The following is a 21,596-nucleotide window of genomic DNA, read 5'->3' as shown; positions in this document are numbered from 1 at the left end:
AGGAAACTTTAGAAGGGAAATATGTGGATTATTCTTTGGAGACCGATGGGTTATTACGCCATAGAGGGCACATCTATGTACCTTCTTCCGGGGGATTGCGGGAGTTCATTATCATAGAGGCTCATAGAGCTCCTTATGCAGTGCATCTCGGGGTCAAGAAGTTGCATGCAGACTTGAGAGAACTATACCATTGGCCAGGAATCCGATAGCTTATTGCCAAGTTGGTAGCCTGGTGCCTTGAGTGTCAGAGAGTCAAGGCAGAGCACCGCCATCTAGGTGGGTTGCTCCAATCTCATGCTATACCAGAGTGGAAGTGGGACACTATATCCATGGATTTCATCATTGGTCTCCCTATGTCAGCTCGCCGCCATGATGCCATCTTGGTGACGGTTGACAAGTTGACCAAAGTGGCTCACTTTTCACCAGTTCATACCACCTTCACAGCACCAGCAATAGCACAGGTGTTTCTGCGAGACATTGTCAGACTTCATGGTGTTCCACGTAAGATCATTTCCGATAGGGATTCCCTCTTCACTTCTTCTTTTTGGAAGGCATTACAGGCAGCTATGGGTACCAAGCTCAATTTTAGTACAGCCTATCATTCGGAGACGGATGGCCAGACAGAGAGGGTTAATCAGGTGTTAGAGGATATGCTTCGCATGTATGTCATGGATCACCAGACCAGATGGAAAGAGTATCTTCCCTTAGTGGAATTTGCCTATAACAATGGGCATCACACGTCCTTGGGGATGCCACCCTATCAGGCATTATATGGCAGGCCTTGTAGGACACCATTGAGTTGGGACCGCATAGAGGACAGAGTTGCTATTGGTCCAGAGATAGTTCGGGATATGGAGTAGCAGGTGGATTTGATTAGGCAGCGTCTTAGAGAGGCACAGGATAGACAGAAGAAATATGCAGATGCAAAGAGGGTTGATCGTAGCTACTCAGTTGGAGACAGAGTCTTCTTGAGAGTGCAACCACATAAGAGTCCAATCCGTTATGGAAAGGGTTCTAAGCTCGCACCCCGATTTCTAGGACCATTTGAGATCCTTGAGAGGATAGGGCCAGTTGCCTACCGTCTAGCATTGCCACCTAGCCTGTCATGCATCCACGATGTGTTTCATGTTTCAGTTTTGAGGAAGTATATCTATGATGAGTCTCATATTCTAGATTGGGATGCCTTGCAGGTGGAGTCGGGCGGGCAGCTAGCTTTGGAGCCCATTCGCATTTTGGCATGCCGAACGTTGAGCCTTCAAGGGCGAGAGCTGGACCAGGTTAGGGTCCAGTGGGATTGCTATGATGAGGTCACAGCCTCATGGGAGGATGCAGTACTTATGAGATCACAGTACCCAAACCCTTTTGATGAACTCCAGGAGGAAGTTCATGCCTAGAGGGGGAGGGTGTGAGGCCCTACCCCGATTCAGTTTGACATTTTCAGTTATATGCATATAGAGACTATTATGGATGCTTTATTTTATGCTTTATGGACTTAGAACTTATATGATTCCATGATTTGGATCACACTGACATATGTTTATGCTTTATTTCATGCATGATGATTATGAAACTTTAGATATGTTACTAGAATAGAGTTACATTGTGATGGTGAATGTCATTATTGTAAATTTGCAGGACTTCATTTTGATGATAGAAATATGATGCTTATTTATGAATGGTTCAATTTTGGGAAATTATGTTAATTGCTTATGTGAAATTGAATTTGAAACAAATGAGATATTGAATTATTGTTGCCAAACGTATGAGTGTTTGATGTGCAATGGAATCCATGTATTTGATTATGTATAAATGTGATTATTTGGAATTACTAATGTGTTAATTGAGATGCGCAGGAAAATTATCCATGTGACCATGGAATTTGTATGGAGAACCAAGCCTAGACCAATGTGCGTTTGTTAAGCCGGGAGTTGTCTATTTGGAGAGACAACACCCCATTGTAATGTATTTTATTTGTGAAGTGTATAATGCTTGAGTGTTAAAATTAATTTATATGTATATGTGTAATCCTACAAGAGACAAATTCCATGTGTGATTTTTATATTGTATTTTTTTATTGTGTCACTTGACACATGTGCTGATTAGTGTCATTGATTTTGACTTGTCTCTTGGAGGGAGTTTTGTTTCTACCAAAGCCATTCAAAAACATGAGTGTGGTCCCAAATTTGCCTTGGGTAGGGAGTCTTGGGAGTGGTCAACTCAAGTTTGACCCGTAGGTAAACTTCAGTTGGGTTTCCAAAGGGTTTAATGGACTCCTAGGGTCAGTTTTAAGGCTTTTCCAAGGGTCCAAAGGGTATACCTATGGGTTAGGGGTATTTTGCAACATGTGGCTTCTCCCATGTGACTATTTAGTCACTTCAAAAAGTGGTGTTTCCAAGATGAACGAAAATTCAACTTAGAAAGTTCCTCCTAGGATACAGAACCTTCCCTTTAGATGTCAAACTCTCTTCCCCATCTTCTTCCACCTTTTCCCCTTTCCAATTTTGGTAATGTGTAAGAGTTTGGGAAGGGCAACCAATGGGAACTCTCACCTCACCCAAGGGGTTGGGAAGTGTGTGAGAGGCCTTCTTAGGCAAGAATTTGGAGACTTAGTGAGTAATCACCCACTCTCCATTTTTGGAGATTATGCTTTGAATTGGAAATTTAGTAGGAGAATAGAATTTTTGGAGGAATTTTGGAGAAAAGTTTGTGTGGAATTGGGCAGCTCATCCCCAACTAATTTTAGCAAACCTATTGGCAGGATAAGGTTGGTTTCTTCTTATCTCCTCTTGTTTATGTTGTATGTGTTAGTTATGTTGTTTTGTTGAAGAAAAGAGATGCTTGTAAAGAAAGTGTTTTATGAAGTTTTTGTGGAAGTAAAGAATGTGTAGTTTTCTTTTCTATGTGTTTTGTTTTTTGTTCTTGTTGTTTTGGGAGTGTCCAAGATCTCCTACTCTTGGGAGGGTAGGAAGATCTTGGGGTGGAAGGAGTATGACAGCCATGGGTGAGAGGCTCTCCTTATGGAGAGTGATCTCAAGGGTGTCCTTTGTGACCCTTGTTGCATAGCCTTGTGTATGCATTTGGGGGTCATAAGGGGAGTAAATATGGCCTTGAGCCTTTTTGGGGGGCATAAGGATTGTGGAAGTATTTTGTTGCATTTGTATTGCCATCAGGTGGCTTGTGTTGTGTTTGGCTTGCTAATCTCCCCATTGGTACTTGGTCCACTTCCACCCATGGAAGAGTCACCATGAATGTGGTGAAAGTGTAGCTTGGGAAGGGAAATTTGAATGTTAAGTGTCTTCCTATGTTTGTTGTGGAGTTGCTTGTTTGTAACCCGTCTAGTGCTTGGTTCTCCAAGCTCAGGGGTGGCTTCTAGTAAGCCTCGGCTGGGAGGTGAGCTCTCCATGGTCAAAAATGTGTTTTATTGCAGGTTGTATGGGAATGGGAAAAGATGGATTAAAGAGGTAGGTGGCTGTTTTATGTTGCAGAAAAAAGTTAATATGACAACATATTCTCTTTTGGAGTTGTAAAGGAAAAGAAAAAAAAAAGAGCTAGATTGTGTTATTTACAAGAAAAGAGGATTATGTATTCAATGTTAGCTTGTAAAGGAAAGAGATAGTCAATGTTGTATTTATTTTTCCAAAAAGTAAAGCAATGTATTCCTATTCCATGGAAAGGAAAATGTAAATGTTTTATTGCCAAAATCTTTGTGTTCATATTTACTTGTATTTAGATTGCAAAAAAAAAAAATAGGTATGCTATCCTCACTCTAGTTAGTGTTGCAAAGGAGTGAAGGAATGTACTAAATAGGGTATGAATCTTCATGATTTACAAAAGCGAAAATAAAATAAATTTTTTTATCAAATGCAAATTTAAGATTTCTGCACCTAGATGTAGTTTATTACTGCATGTTCCTTATGTTAATAAGCTGCTGCAAATAAATAAATCAGTTATGTATTTCTCTTTGAATAGCAGAAATAAAGTTTTTCTATAGTAGTCCATTTTTCGTTTCAAAAAAAAAACACTTAGTTTTAGGTTTATTTTGTTATTCAAAAAGATTACATTGTTTTTTGCTAAATAGAATGCCTTCTTAGTGTTTTAAAAAAAAAAGTGCTTACTTGAGTAACAATTAACCATATACAAATACAAATATATATTTTATACATATTTAAACATTAATTATCATTAGAAGAATCTGTTCAAAAAAAAGTGATACATTTCCAGATCTGATATTACCACAAAAAAAAGAGAAGAAAACTGATAATATGATTATATATATATATATATATTTATTTATTTATTTATTCCTTTACGAGAAATCTGCCAGTTCCCAAAATATAAAACTATATGTAATGTGTATTTTTTTTCCAAAATATATATATAAACATATATTTATATGTATATATACATATATATATATATATATGTATATATATATATATAATAATAAATGTCAAACAATGAAAGAAGAATCACATTTTATTGCATGTTTTTAACCTGGTTTTAAAACCCCGTAAAAAAAAATGTTTACACAAAAAAAAAAAAACTAAGCTTTGAACGCAGGGGGGGGGCCGCGCTCTTGGGCGGCAGCAGCCGTAGCCTACGGCACCCGCAGACTGCGGGCGGTGACGTCCGCAGACTGGGGGCGGCGCCGTCCGCAGACTGCGGGCGGCGCCGTTCGCAGACGGCGGTACCGCGCTGTCGGCTCTCCCCACCCCGCTCCGCCTTCGCCTCCCACGCTGCGGTAAGGTCTAAAACCCTCTGCCTCCGCCGATAGTGGGGTATGCAAACAAAAAAAAAGAAACGGCGCTCGGGATTGTGGGTTGCTCCGCTCGGCTCCTGCCCTCCCCCGTCTCCTTTCTTCGGCTCGGCCAAGGGCCGAGCTCGGGCCGCCATGTCCGCACCTGCTCACCCACACACACTCGTAAAAAAGGAAATAAAATAAAAAGACTACACACACACAGCACGTAACAAAAAAAAGGGATGATTTCAAACTTGCCCTAACCCTAGTTTCGGGTTAGGGCAACACAAACACATTGAATTTTAAATAAGTATGATTTTGATGGGAGAAATATTTTAATAGGGGTAGCCCATTATGTTAGAATTAAAAACTCCACCCCCTCTGTAGGATGTAATTATAAACTTTTATATGAACTCCTTTTTAGAATTTCAACCTTAGATAAAATATATGAGTGAGTAAATATATGTATTTATATATATATAAATATATATATAGATATTTATATATATATATATACATATATAAAAGTAGATTGATTTTAGTATTTATTGGAATTAAACATGTTAGATGTAAAATTAAGATATGAATATTTTTGTTAAATATTGGGCAAGGGAAGAAGGAATTTTATAAGAGGATTTTTATATCTAGTGGATTAGACTCAAAAAAATAATGTATGTAGCAATATTATTTGAGGGTCATTTAAGTTTTAAGATTATAAAGTATTTTTAAATTGCGGGAAATTCATTTTAATAAGGTGTTTTCATAATTAGGTCAACTAAATTTAGTACCTAGGTGGTTAAGAAAGATAATAAAATATTTAGATCATTTAAATTGAGACTATTTCGTTAAGCTTGAGATTTTAATTAATGTTTAATGGAGATTAGTGATAACCTTTTTGGGAGTAATATTAGCCTTTCGAAAAACTCAGTTAAACTTTATCCCTAGCTGAATTTAATCACTCGAATTACACAAATGTAGTTGAGAACAATAAAATTGCATTATATTAATTAAGTAAGTCGATATTTAGTTAAGTATTTAAAAAAAATAAAAAATTATTCCATTCGTGCCCAAAAGTTGGGCATGACATTCTGCATCTTGGAATCCAATATCCAACCTACTACTGCTACTAAGAGATTTATATTAAAAATGAGAAGGACTATTATTTATAGCATCTAGCAACTTGCATTATAACATACATTGTGTAACTTGCATGATAATCATAAATATGTACCTGGTATGATGACAATAATGTGTAACTTGCAAGGAAGCAATAATTAACTTACATGATGTAACTTGCATGATAACAATAATAATGTAACTCATAGGAAGATTAAAAATGTTTATTGTCTTAAATGAGGATTACTTAAATTAAATTTGAATGATTTTCTTGAACTAAAAAATTGACTAAGGTGGCTATGATTTCTTAGAGAGGAGGTCCCTTTATAGAATCTTAATCAATATAATTTAATAATTTAAAATAAGATAAAAATGTGAACCAAATAACCCAATTAAATCTAAAACTATTTAGATGAGTCTAAACAATACATATAGTTACAAGTCCATCTATGAGTTTAATTCCCTTGATTTAGTAAGATTGAAAAGCCCCAATCCTTCAACAAAAATAACTCTCCAAATTTATCCCCTTTAATAAAAAAATTACAAACTTTTATATTAATAAAATTTTATTCATGAACTAGCCAACTCAATTTACAATTAGATTTTATTTATAAATCACCCCATACAAATCAAGTTTTTGTATTACAAAAAACAAAATTATATTAATAATTTTTATTTTCACTATTAAATATGAAGTAGGATTAATGTATTTATTAGTCTTTAAAACAATAATAAACAAATAAATAAAATCAAATTTATATATATATAATGCAGTGTTTAATTATTTCTTCTTTTGAAAAAAGGAAAAGTGTCGGAGTGGGGGCCCACAGGAATGAAAATAAATAAATAACATAGATAAACAAATATATATTCATAGAGACATAAAACTTGTTTGCTGGTGTATTCTGGAAGATAAAATTATTGGTAGGGAGAGATTATTTGTTTTCTAGAGATGGTTTTCTTTTGTTTTTCTTTTTTTTCTTTCTTTTTTTTTCCACAGGGAATAAATTTACAATACGTTTGAGGTAGATATGAATCTGTAGCATGTTTTCTCAGAGATTATTAAAATTTATCAATGCATTCTTGGATTAAGTTTCCAAAATATATTGCTTCATAGAGAAGAATTCCAGAGAAAAATTAACCTATATTTTCATGCATGTTTTGGGGAGAGAATAGTCTAAAAAGAAATCAACCACAGAGAAAAGAAAGGGTTTCAAAGAGAGGTAATTTGGAATATATAAATATTTTGTGGTAGTGTTTTAAATTAAGTAAGAAAAATACATAAACAATTTCCTAGAGGTATATTTCAAGAGAGATGAAAATGAACATTCATAGATTTCACAGAGAGGTAAACTTGGATTTCCACAGATTTCAGGAGAGATGAATGGCTCTACATCATATTAAAAATAACAACAACAAGGTTGGAATTGACATAGAGAAGAGATTTCTCCACAACACACACACACATAAAAAAAAGTTGTTGAATATTTTTTTTTTGTTCTATGCAAATTCTTAGGAAGAGGAGAAGAAAATTACTTAGAGAGAAAATCAAATACAAAGATTTCTCACAGATCTTTTTACTAGATTTTTTTTTTTAAATTGAGAAAAGAAAAAAGCGAAAAGAAATCTGATTTTCTTTCTTTTCTCTAAAACAAATTAAATAAATCATAAGGAATTTGGATATGCATATTTGGAAGGAATTTTTATCAATGAAAAAAAATAGGTGTTTCCTTTTGATTAATCTTTCTAAATAATTAAGAGATGATTTTTTTTGAATCAAAATTTTCACACAATAAGATAAAAATAAATTAAAAAAATCTAAGATAGAGATAAAACATATTTCATTTTGAAAATACAAATTTCACACATGCAAATAAGTGAATGCAAAGAAGGGAACCTCGATTGTTGAAGCTTTTTGATGTTTAATCCTCTCTAGCCTTCTTAGATCCTTCCTTGTATCTTCGTGAGAATTCTTCAAGAGAAAAGTTAATAATTCTATAATGAAATATGACTACAAACAAAATCCTATTACTATTAACAAGAACTTCAGAAATTATTTCACACCAAAACCCATGAACTCCCCTATCAAAAGTTTGAGATACAATATTTGGGTGGTTGCAAGAAGTTGGGTCCCAATTCTATGGAAGTTTGGGAGCAAAAATTTTTTTTGCTAGAAACGAGTGCCCATTTTTTAAGAAACAGACACCTGTTTAGCTTTGGGGCCCCAACCCATAAAAATAAAATGGTTGCACATTTTGAAAAATGGATGCTCATTTAGGATTAGACCATCGTAGAGAAACGGGTGCACGATTTTTAGAAAAGGGTACCTATTTCAAAAAATGAAACGTGTACCCGTTTCTAAAAACGGGCACACGTTTCTTAAAATGCTATAAATTTCAAAACGGATGACCGTTTTTTGAATTTTAAATAATGGGTGCCTGTTTAATAAAACATTTAGTAGGAAAAACACCTATGCCTCAGTTTTGGTTTTAGGTTAGGCTTGGTGGGACCAAGCCTTTGCTTGGACCTCCAAAAAATGGCTAAGGCATTGGAATACCAAATTTATGCCTTGTCGTAATTTTTTGAAGGTCTTCCTGGTTGTATTTTTTGATGAAACAAAAACCCATTAGATTTTTCACTGTCCCGATTTAAAAAATCTAAATTTCATAGTCATATGATTGTTTTTACTATTTTTGCATTATTTATTAATCAAAAGTGGCACCTAAATGTAAAATAGTGAGGTTCAGTAAAAATTTAATAACTTTTTTGTTTTTAGGTTTTTTGGAAAATAAATTATATGACATCAATCTACATACAATTCTTTTGAAGATTAAAAAAAAAAAAATTAAAAAGAAATTTTCATCAAATTATGGTGGTTGTAAACCAGATATTTTGAAAATGTACTCTATAGTCAATTAAAAATTAATTAAAAAAAAAATATTCTATTAAAAAAATAAGAAAAAATATTCTCATAAATATTTGGTGTCTTGGGCATCTTTTCCCAGAAGGATTTGCAAAAATTCATTTATCTACGTCAAATTATGGTGGTCGTACACATGTGTGGTATGGTCTTGAAACAGGCATTTAAAAAAAGTAGTTTTTAATCATGCCTACTAAAAAGAACTTTTTACTATGTGGGTATTGAAATAAATTACATATTTAAAACTTAGACTCCGAGCACTACATTTTCTATTTCTAAAGTTTTTCCATATTCAATCTCTAAGTGCCTCAAATTTTGACATCAATCGACAAAAAAATTGAAAAATAGGGAAAACACTTCCAATTTTTGCCCAAAAGTGGGACTCAACTTCTTGCAGTCACCCATCGAGAAAGAGTGCAGCAGTTTCCACTTTTGAAAGAATTAATTGAAATGGAGATTCTTTTCTAAAATTGTTTTTCATGCAACATTGATTGTTCACATACAAAATTTTGAAAAAAACTCTTTTAGAAACTTCTCAAATTCTCCTACGACATGTGCTAGAATAAATAATTTATAAATAAATATTATGACCTCATATGTCTTCACTTATTAATTCAATTTATCTTGTCTATCTAACATTACTCATAGAATCAATAGTATAAAAATTATAATAATAATAATAATAATAATAATAATAAGAAGAATAAGAAGTTAGGAAAAGAGGGTTATGACAAATAATACAAACTTAAAGCTTTGTGGAGTAAGAATGGATAAGTTTGCAGCAATTGTTAACCTAAAGGAAAGTGTTGTGAGAGAAGGGAAAATCATAATCAAAAAGTCTTTTTAGAAGGAAATAAATACAACAATTAGCAATGCAAAGTGGCAGTGATTGAATAGCACAATGGAGAATATGTGTCACTAAAGGAGACGTTGGTATCAATTAAAAATTATCATCTTTAGTCTCCCCATTAATGCTTAATGAGCCAGCCAACACTCATCATTTATCATAATATTTGAAAATCTTCTTTTGTAACTATTTCAGTGAGGATATTGGCAAGTTGATAATTGGTTTTGAAAATTTTAATTCAACCAATCTCCGAGTCACAAGATTTCTCACAAAATGATATCAAGTATCAATATGTTTTTTTCTATTACAAAAGACTAGATTTTTGGTGATGGTGATTGTTGAATTATTGTCATAGTATATAACATTTGGCATATTTATTTTTGGTTTAAATATATCATAATTTTTCTCAACAATATTGCTTGACAGAAAGTTTATGTTGCCCCAATATACTCAGCTTCAGTTGAAGATAATTTTCTAATTCAAGTTATGCACGAGTATGCATGTGGGTATTTCTATTTTGAGCCATCCTTCAATGAATACAAGACCTCTATTTATTGAGGCAATTGTAATGCTTTATTTCTCTCTGATCTTTCGATCAGTTGATCCTTGATCATGTGATCAAGAGGCGTTTTGTGTATTCAATCTTAATGAATAAATATTCATGTGTACATTAACAATTTATGTTATTGCTACCAAAAAATTTATGGGTCCCCTTTACTTTCTTCAATTGGTATCAGAGCCCAGTAGATCATGTTTTCTAGGCTAAATTGTTGAAGAGAAATAGGTCATAAGTTTGAAGCTGTTGCTTGAAAAAGATCGATGGTTTTCTTTGCAGGTTAGTGAAATAAAACAACAAGATAAACATGGAGAAAGTAATAGCTATTATGAACACAACTTAAAGTTGGAAGATTGATTCTATAGTGATGGCATAAAGCAATTTGATAAATAGATCCATGTTCCATTGTCAACCAAAAGAGATCTATATGAAGAATCCCCAAAGGGAAGTCACCCACATTGAAAGGGTGAAGCATTTCCTAACTCATTGAAGGAGTTGTGGACAAGAGATAAAGGATATCATTGCCACTATTAAAAAGGAGATCGAAGCCTTAGGAGAAGCTTGAAGGAGTTAGAAACTCGTTGCTATTGCAGAAAGAAGGAAATTTGCAGTCCTCATGATAACAAGTGAAGTTGATCTTCAAAGGATGAGATTGAACATTCCAAAAGGAATAAGTCTCCAAGATGGATTGAATCCACTGGTGAAAAATGTGAAGCCCTCAAGTTGTGAGGAATTCAAATTAAAGTTTAAAAAGGCCATGATGTTTTGTTAAATATCATTGGAGCCCTCTATAAGAGAAGAGGAAGCATGGACCCTTGAAGGAGTCCAATAAAGAATTTGTTAAAGAGAGATCACCATATAATGTAGTGTAGTAGGAGATAATTCCATTAAAGTTAGAAGAAGAAATAATGGGTTTTGAGTTGAATCCACTAGTGGTTGAAATTAAAGGGGAGATTGCAGGAATAGTAATTTCTCCCAAATTATAGAAAGAACTGTAGTCTTGAAAAGTTTATATAGAAACTCTAAAAATATAATTTTCTAATTTGAGTTATGCATGAGTATGCATGTGGCTGTTTCTATTTTGATTCATCCTTCAATGAATACAAGACCTATATTTATTGAGGAAATTGCAATGCTTTATTTGTCTCTGATCTTTTGATTAGTTTATCCTTGATGATGTGATCAAGAGGATATTTGTGTCTAGGTCTCTTTTATTTTCATCATTTTTGTCATCTATAGAACCAACCCAATCATTATCTATATACCCAATTAAACCAAAACCATCTGTAGGTAAAATGCCAAAATTACATGTACCCCAAACATATTTTAAAACCATTTTTAATGAACAAAAATTAACCTTACGTGGATTTTGCATAAACCTTGGAAGAAAAATAATGGCATAATGATATTTTGTCTAGTATTAATTAAATACATAAACCTGCCAACCAAACTAAACCAATGTTGCATATACTTTTTCAGAACCATCATCGTTGATCAATTTTTCAATCATGTTCAAAGGTGTGTTCATGGGTTTGAATTTTTTCATCTTGTACTTATCAAGTAAATCATTAGCATCTTTACTTTGTAAAATTAATATATCATCATTTAGTTGACATACCTCTATCCAAAGAAAATAATGCATTAAGTCCAAATCAGTCATTTCAAACACATTTTTTCTACCATGTTTGAGTTCTTCCATTAACTCTTCATCATTTCCTATAAAAATCAAATCATCAATATATAAACAAAATTTATGTCACCTGTACATTAAAATTTCACATATCATGTGAGCTCACTTTCATTTATTTAAAAAAAATAAAAAATAAAACAACTATCTATCCTACTCTACCATGTTCTAGGTTCCTATTTGACTTCATAAAGTGCATTTTTCAATTGATAAACCTTTTGTTCTTGTCTTGAAATTAGATAACCAAGTGGTCATTCTACAAACACTTCCTCATTCAGATAACCATTTAAAAAGGGTTGTTTTAATATCAAAATAATAAACTTTCCATGAATATTGGCTAGTTAACTCAAAATATTCTTACGGTGTCTAATCTATCTCAACAAGAGAAAATGTTTCAGTATAGTCAATACATGTTTGTTGAGAAAATAAATTGCTACTAATATTTCTTTATGTCTTTCAATGGATCCATTATATTTAAATCTAATGTTTTAGATCCACTTCAACCCAATGACATATTTTTCAAACGGAAGATAAAAAAACTCCCATGTTTCATATTTCTCAATTGAAGAAATTTCTTGATTCATGGATTTAATCCATACTTTTTTGGGGGTTGCATCCTCAAATTGCCTTGGTTCAACTTGAACATGAGATAGTAAATATAAATTTACATTTGAATCATGAATAGTAGTTCTGTCTTAAATTTTTTAAAACTTTTTACCTTTCTTGGAGGAGGACTCGAGCTTGAGGGACTAGATGGGGAAGGTTGTGATCTTGGTGAAGGCAATGCAATAGGAATTGTGTTACTAATTAGACCAAGATAATAACTTGGAACACCTAGCTCCAAATGAATAATTCCTTACTTTTCCTTGTTCAAAATTTCATTCCAATGCTTTCAACAAATATAACATCTCTACTACTAATTAATTTTTCACTTACTATATTAAAAAATGATAACCCTTTGTCTCCTCACTATATCCAATGCAAAATACAATTTTTTAGTTTTATCATCATTTTTTTTCCTTTTTTGTTTATCCATCTGTGCATATGATATAACTCCAAAAACCCTTGATTGTACAACACTAGGTTTTCTTCCTCACTGTGCCTCATAAGATGTTATATTTTCACACTTTTGGTTGGACATCTATTTGACAAATATATAGACATAGCCATTGCTTCAGCCCAAAAAATATTTGATCGGTCCTTAGGTTTAAGCATGCTTCTAGCCTTTTCCATCATAACTTGCAATTAATTTTGTTTGTATTCCATAATTTTTTTCCATAATCACCCTCAATTGCTTAAATTAACTAAAATAATTTGATTTTTCTTTAGTAAAATAGACCCATATCATACTAATATCATCTGCAAAGATTAAAAAATATCTATTTTTAATAAAATAATATTTGCACTCGATCATAAATATCAGTAAGTACCAATTCAGGTGTTACCTTTGCCCTCCAAGTTCTTCCCATCAGGAACGAACTAGATTTTTTTTACCAACACAACAACCCTCACACACTTGATAATCATGAATGATAAATGGTAGTCCTATCATCATATTCTTTTGAGAGATAAATTTCCCTCCTCTAAAATTTAAATTCCCATATCTAGTGTTCCATAACCAAGATTGATTTTTGTCATTAGTTTGAAGGACTTGAGTTTTAGTATATGCATTCCTTTAAGGGAAAATGTTATTCTACAACATGAAAACCTTTTCCACTATTTGACTTTTTCTATTTCTATCATTCTATACACTCAAAATTGGTCTAGAGATAATTAATTAAATACAAAGTTATTTAATTAATAAAACTTTATTATTCTACTTATAAATAAATCTAATGGTTTGTTTATATAGTTAATTGCTTTAATTCCCCCTATCATAATTGATTTCTTCTATTTTTCTAACTAAATAAACAAATTTCATTATTTTATTTTATTTAATTATCCATTTTCATTTAATTTTAATTTTTAATTCAAATTATCACATGGCTCGTAATCATTAACAACCTAACCTAATCACTTTATAGCCTAAACCATTCAATCTAACCCTATCTCCTCTAGCTTCCTCATTCTAACCATCTTTAGAGTGTCCATTCTGTCTTGAGGACACATGGCATCTTTGCCACATGTCTTTTATCTCCTTGAAACTTGATTTCATGTTGATATTTGTTGGATATTCCTTGATACTTGTCCCTTTAGGAATGACAAGTGTCCTATCTAATCCTTTCTATTGTTGCAACAAGCCCAGAACCAAAGGAGCTCAAATCACGAGTAAAGAAAAAGTAGCAAGGAATCAACATTTGAAGATAAAGTCACCAACCTGAATTCATACCAAGGACTCAGTTGATGAAAGAACGTGGCATATTACAAAAGCACACACAATGTAAAATATATTTAATATTATATGTCTTTGCTTAGGATCATGGAAAGGATAGGATCTGACTTAGCTGAATTATCAGTGAAGAATAATTCTCCTTTACCAAGCTAACAACCTTTGTTAGCCAGGGCATCAACTAACAAATTTGCCTCTCTAAAGCAATGCAAAATAATGTATTTGTCAAATTTTTCCAACAAAGATCAAGCCTCATAGTGAATGTACTTTATTTTCCAATTAGAAGCATCAAATTTATTGAGTGAAAACACATTACCCAATGAGCACCTTCTATGACACGATTCCTCACTTTAAGTTTTCTTGATAATTTTAAACCAAAGACCAAAGCTAAATTCCCTGCTATGTTATTTTAACCATCCACAATTCTAGCTGCTCCTGCCCTTGCCCCTGTCCCTGCTCCCATGATCACAATCTCATGATTACGTAATACAAAGCCAACCCCCGGGTTCTCTATTGGTTTTTTTTTTACCTCTAAACTTTCTTGTATTCCTACAAGATGTCTCTTTATATCCTTTCCTCCTCCTTCAACATATTTATCATAGTTTGAAAGGCATGGTCAACAATGTTTTATGCAAACCTATTCATTTTTTGTTCATGGGTTTGAAGAGATCTCATAAGTTCATTTAGAGATAAAAAGACAAGTCTTTTGACTCTTCATTATCTATTACAATAAGATCAAATCTAACAGGGAGACATCTTAATAATTTTTCTATAACTCTTTTATGAATCATGTTTTCCCCATAGTGCCTAATCTAATTGCCTGAACTCATCATTCTACTAAAGGATTCTCACATTGATTCTGAGTCTTTCATGACCATGTTTGTAAAGTCCCTTATAATAATCTGACATTTGATTATTTTTACTTTATCTATTCACTAATAAGCATTTTGAAACAAATCCTATTCTCATTTCAATTTTTTTGATCTAACAATTCTAAGAAAAATATACTCATGTAAATATTGTTATTGTTGAATGATAAACAAGACTTTCAATTCATTTCTTCTAGTTTCTTTCAAATGGTCTCTTTGTTATTTATTCAAGGTTGTAAAGTACTAAACATATATAGGACGTTTATATCTTTCTTCTACCAACACATACAAATCCTAGGATAAAAAATAAATTTTCCATTTTTATACTCCATAAACCATAATTTTCTCCTTTGAATATAGGTATTTAAGGCCAAGTTAAACTTGAATCATTGGCTGCCATGTTTTGTTTTCATAAAAATTAAATGGACAACTGATTCCCTCTCACAAATTCAATGCAAGCTGTACCTTTGTAATTCTAAAACTAAAGATTTACTACACCCAATTTCTCTACAGAGAGCCAACCCACCTTCTAACCAGTTGTGGTTTAGGGAATAAACAATGTTTGTTGAATCCTTTCTAGATGTTTTTATACTACTTTTGGGTTCTTAGGAGTAGAAACAATTTCATAAAATTATGTTTATATGTGTGTGTGTGTGTGTATAAATTGCTGGCATGTAGTTCATTTAACATAGCAAAGTATTTCTATAGAAATAAATAAAATATTTGAGTTGTTGAAAAGAATTCAAGTGTTGTTGTTCAAAATAAGATTTCTTTCTTAAAGAGAAACCTATCAATCTAAATAACAATAAATTTTAAAAAAAATACCACTAGACCTATATTACATTAAACAAAAGTTTCAGCTCATACAACACATGAGAACCTAAACTGAACATTGTTATAGAAGAAAACAATGCATTGACAACATCCAAACCATTATAGTATGGTATAGAGTCCACTTAAAGAGCATCTTAAATAAATACCTACATGCTAGAATAACCTAGAAATGTATAGAACAAAATGACATAATGCTTTATTTACAAAACATAAATAATACAAATTTATTGAGTTTGGGATCCCATGGAGGGTGTTTCCTAAAAAACAGAGATAGAGTTCCTAAGTTTTTTAGGAATATTTTAAAGTTGGCAATCCCATGAATTTTATATTACAGTTCAACTTAAAAGTTTAAGCTCCTAAATTTAAGGATGTCCATGGTCACATTAACCTCATAGTGTAGATTAACTTAAGTTTAAGCTCTTCAATTGAAGCAAGCTACTAGTAAATAAATCTAGTTTTCCCTCTAAAATTCAAATAATTGAAAAGTGGCATAAAATATTTCTAAGTTGGCATGGAAATTTCTAGCCCCACCCCATTTTCACTTGCTTAAATTTTCAAAGGATCCTATTTTTTAGGAAAAGATTCCAAATAATCTCATTAAAAAAAAAAATTATTCATGGGACCACCTGTTCCTTAAAAGAAGAAGCTTAAAACCCCATGAGACCCTTGCCTAATGCATTGAGTAAGGATGGATATGTTTGCAACAATTCTTAGCCAAAATTAAACAACTATGATAGAAGGAAAAATTATAGTAAAAGTCTTCTAGGAATGAAACATATACAATAATTTTCAACATAAAGCCATGATGATTGAATATCACAATGGAGGATATGTGTCATTAAAGGAGAGGTTGATGTAGATTAAACATTATCATCTTCATAAGGCTAGTGATATTAATCATGTAATCCTATGATTATGTATTTTAATTTTAATATATTATTAATAATTTATTATTCTATGTGATTCCAAGATTAAAGGAAACATTCAATCGCCAAATGAGATGAAACTTTTTTTGTAATTAAATATTATTTTCTATGTACTGCAATTATTCTTTGCAAGGTTCCATTGAGTGGGAAAGCATAATTTGGCCAATGAAAAACCTTTAGAAACATGTGTGAAGTGGAATAGAATTTTACTAGTTATAGTGTTGTAAGAAAAATTTATGATAGTGTAAAAGGTGTAAGAAAGTATCTTGGACTATGTGTCAAAACAGGGTAGCCTTTTTTTATCATAATGACTTGTTATTTTGTCTGCAAGTGAACTATTATTTCCTCTAAGTGAAGTTGAATGCCCAAGTCCATAGGAAACATTTTGGATCTTCTAAAAATATGTTAGTAATTTTGGACACTTGTTATGAGGTATCTTCTGCATACAACCCACTTTTCTCATGGTTTTAGTCCGTGGTATTGGAAGTCATTCACATTTTTTGTATTAATTTTGGCTATATATTAGAGAATGAAGTATAATAAAAGTAAATTATTTTATAAGTTGAATAAATAATGAAGTATAGTAAAAATTCAAATAGATAAGTTAAATTGATGTAACTCTATTGAAAGATTATTAAGTATATTATATACTCAATACTTTGATTTTGTAACATACTCTCTTGTAAGATGTATTCTATTTCTATAAATTCCTTGAACCTAAATAACATTTATAATACTGTAAAAAAAAAAATCTTATCCAAAGATATTTCATTCTCTAACTTTTTCTATGTACTCTAGCAATTGCTTTAGTTGTACATTAATCTTATGTCCATTAAAAAACACTTACTAATTACATTGTTTGATGTGGTTTGGGGTTCGGTTATAGAACCTTTTAATAGAACTTTTTCAAACTATTTCGTCATATAAATTCTTTGCAAATCATCCAATATGGATCAATCAATAAAGTTCTTTTTTTAGTATACATTCGCATTTGGTATCAGAGCATCTTTGAGTTATATGCCTGATGTGAAAAATCTATTACAATTACTGATTATTATCCTCCTATCTTTGATAGATTATTTGAGCAACAAATACTGGAAAAGAACACAACTGTAATTTCACAAACTCATATGAATGCGCAACACAATGAACATAATATTTTCGGACAATTGTCCCTGGAAAAACCCCTAAGGGAAAACCAGTACTGCAAATGATGAATATATATTAACTAAAACAAATCAAGAGATGCAAATACTGCTTGCCTGTTACTGGTAGAGCTTCGATGACCTCCCAATTTCTCCTACTGAGATTCCACCTCGCTACTATCCCAACGCTATCACTGCACCCTTGCTAACACTACAAGACTACTTGCTAACACTGCAAGTTCTTCACACAATTCATTCATTGTTTTCCAAATGCCCCCTGACCCCCTTATATACTACTCTCGTTGGAAAACCAATGGCTAAGATTAATTCTCAATCAACGGTTGAGATTAAAAACAACTAAACCCTAACCAAATTGGTTTCTAGAAGTTTCTAAAAAGAGTCAAATAATTAATAAGAATTGTTTGAACTCTAACTACATTTGTTAGCAAACAGTTATTTACTAATTATTTAGCAAATGGAGAAAGAGTTGTCCAAGCTAATAAACTAACAAACTAACACCTGAGAAATGGTGGCATTTGATAAATGGAAGGACCAACGATGATGAGTGGAGAATGGCATTGTTTTCAGGCTTTCAAGGAGGCGTTATATATACTTCATTTTTCTTGGGTGCAAGTCTTAAGAATGCACTGTTTCTTTTTCCAGTGAGGATGTGAATCTATACGTGATCTCTGTAACTATTTTACAGACATATAAGGCCAACGCATTCTGCATTCTTGAGGATTTGTTTTACAATTGAGGGTAAGATAGAGATTTACCCTTTTTATAGGTTTGTTCTATCAATGATAGAGAGGTTGTGTTTTATAGTTGAGTATAGATGTGGTATATTCATCATCTCTTGATTTTCCCTTGGTCTCTTATACCATTTGAATGATTGTATTGATGTAATGCTTGTTTGGGTGAGATTCCCTTATCTACCCTTACAATACCCTTACAATTCTATAGCAATTGATTCTATTAGACCACTAGTAATGTTCTTGGTCAATTCTTTAGGGTGAATATAGTCTTTAAGAATAGTAATCCTATCTCATTTGCATGTGTCTTAGTGAAATTGATCTATCAAATTATTTACTAGTGATGTTGTTTTACAAGTTAGTGATTATGGTCTTCGGACCATCTTAAGACATTTATTTGTGATTTAATTATCAACTTTAGAAACTTGGAAACACTCTCATCCATTCCAAAATATTCTCCCTTTGGGCCTAGTGATGCTCTTTCAAATCATTGAGCTAACATTCTTGAATCTCAACATCTTATTTATGATGTTCCTACTCTACTTTTATTTAACATTATTTAATATTTGCATATAGTTATGCAGTTAGCTACTATTGTGATAATGTTATTGGCACAACTACATTTCCCTTGATGCAACTACATATTTTCTTTATAAGAATGTATAATGTTGACCAAAATATAATGAAAACATTTACCTTCCCTTTCATATGGTATCCAAGCTACATGAAGTAGAAAATGTGGCAAAAAAGTTTAGGTTATACATTTTCATCGTCTCACCAACGTATCCCCTGTGTGGATCTGATATGAATCATGTCTTAATTGAGGCCGAGGAGGAATTGATATTTTTATTAATCAGTTAGGCATGTTGGACATATGATGAGCAGTATATCACTAGACTTATAGGTGTGAATATGGCATTCTCATCTTGATGTCCGAGGCAAAAAATTTATGCTACAACTAGGTTTTGTGGAATCACCATCTATCTCAAACTTTTTGGTATGCTCTCCATTCTCACAAATACCATTCACTTTCTTCCTATGGTTCTTCCTTGAATATCCAAAAGAATAGATGCATTCAAGTGATTTTCATTCAATATAAAAAATGGATGTGCTTGAACGTGTGATATGAATCTGCTCCTATACCTCAGATCATATCTTTTGTCATTAACTTCGGTGTATCGAAATATATTGGCATGAAAGATTCCTATATAGAAAGAGATTGTCTAATTTAATGCAGATTTTTCTGCTCTGTTCATAGATTTTACAAATTCCAATATGCTCTTTAGGTGGAGGCATTAGTTAAATCCAGGCGATTTGAACAATAACTCTTCCAATATTGACAAGCCTTTCCATGTCATAAGTTCTGTTTTGTGACATTTAAAATCTGCAATTTAAAAGATGAAGATATATGGCTATTGGACTAATGCATTAGTGTTGAGAAACATGTGTCTCAACCTTGCAGTCTTTTTCTGGAAAATTCCAGAATTTGTTTGAGGTAGTTTTCCACATGTTTATGCATTGGAAAATGGTTAGTGAGTTGTTAAAAATGAGTCTTGCCCATAGTAGAATATAGGTGGGCCATTTTTAGAGCCTTAATGACTCATTTTGTGACTTTTAAGAGGGTCTAAGCTAGGGGACAAAATTATGGACGGGATTACTATTTTAACCTGGTTGTTTTTCCATTTTGGAAATGTAAATGTCAAAAATGGGTACCATGTGGCATGGTGGTTAAGCCCATGGTTTTGTAATACCACAAGTGCTTTCCAGGTTGTAAAATCACTATAAAAGGAGGGCTTGGGGAGGAGTTTGATCATTGAGTTTTTGCAAGACTGGATGCTAGAAGGAGTCTCTCTGAGTTCGAGTTGTGGTGATGCGCTCCTGTAAGAACTTGCATTGCAAGTGTATTGTAATCAGCTTGATTTGATAATACATTGTGCGAGTTTTGGAGGGTGGGGTTTTTCTCCCAGAAGGGTTTCCCCACGGTAATCACTATGTTATGTGTTCATTGCTATTTTGTTTATGCTTTATTGTGCATTTCTTGATATCTTAGTAATATTTAAGTTGAAAGTTGTATAACCGTCCTCTCAAGATTAGCGTAGGAAGTGTTTCCGCACACCTTTGCTTCCTTACAAGTGGTATCAGAGCCTAGCCAGTTTTGGTTCTATTTGTTGGGTATAGGGTTTTTTGAGCTAATGAAGGTTTGAGTGGGAGCTTGTGCAGAGTTTTTAATTTCTGTATTGTAGGATCGTAAAGATGGCAAGTATATCAGGGAGAATTGATGTAGAAAAGTTTTCTGGCAGAAACTTTGAGATGTGGAAGCTGAAGATGGAAGATCTGTTGATTGATCGAGATCTATGGGATGCGATTGATGAGAATAAGCATAGGCCCGCAGATCCAACTTTAGTTGCACAATATGATGCAATGGATAGAAAAGCTAAAGGTCTCATAAGATTGTGCCTTGTAAACTCAATTTTGATTAATGTCCATGAAGAATCTACTGCAAAGAAGCTTTGGAAGAAGCTAAGTGAGATCTACCAAGCGAAATCACTTGTGAACAAGATCTTCTTAAGGAAGAAATTATATTCTTTGAGAATGGAAGAAGGTGGACAAATTTCTGAGCATCTAGAAAGCTTTAATATGTTGGTAACTTAGTTGACCTCTGTTGGGGTGCCAATGAATGAAGAATAAAGATGCCAAATCTTGCTATGTTCGTTGCCAGACTCATGGGATAGCCTTGTTATGGCCATAGGGAGCACTGTAGTCGTCTTGAGGATGGAGGATGTTGTTAGTTCTCTACTTTCTGAGGAGATGAGAAGGAAGGTTTCTCTAAATGCCAAAGAGGCTCTGAGTGTTCAAGGAAGACCAAAAGAAAGAGGC

Source organism: Cryptomeria japonica, chromosome 9 (genome assembly GCF_030272615.1).
Source record: "Cryptomeria japonica chromosome 9, Sugi_1.0, whole genome shotgun sequence".
Lineage (NCBI taxonomy): Eukaryota > Viridiplantae > Streptophyta > Pinopsida > Cupressales > Cupressaceae > Cryptomeria > Cryptomeria japonica.
The sequence above is the reverse complement of the archived record's forward strand: the minus strand, read 5'-3'. Positions refer to the sequence as shown.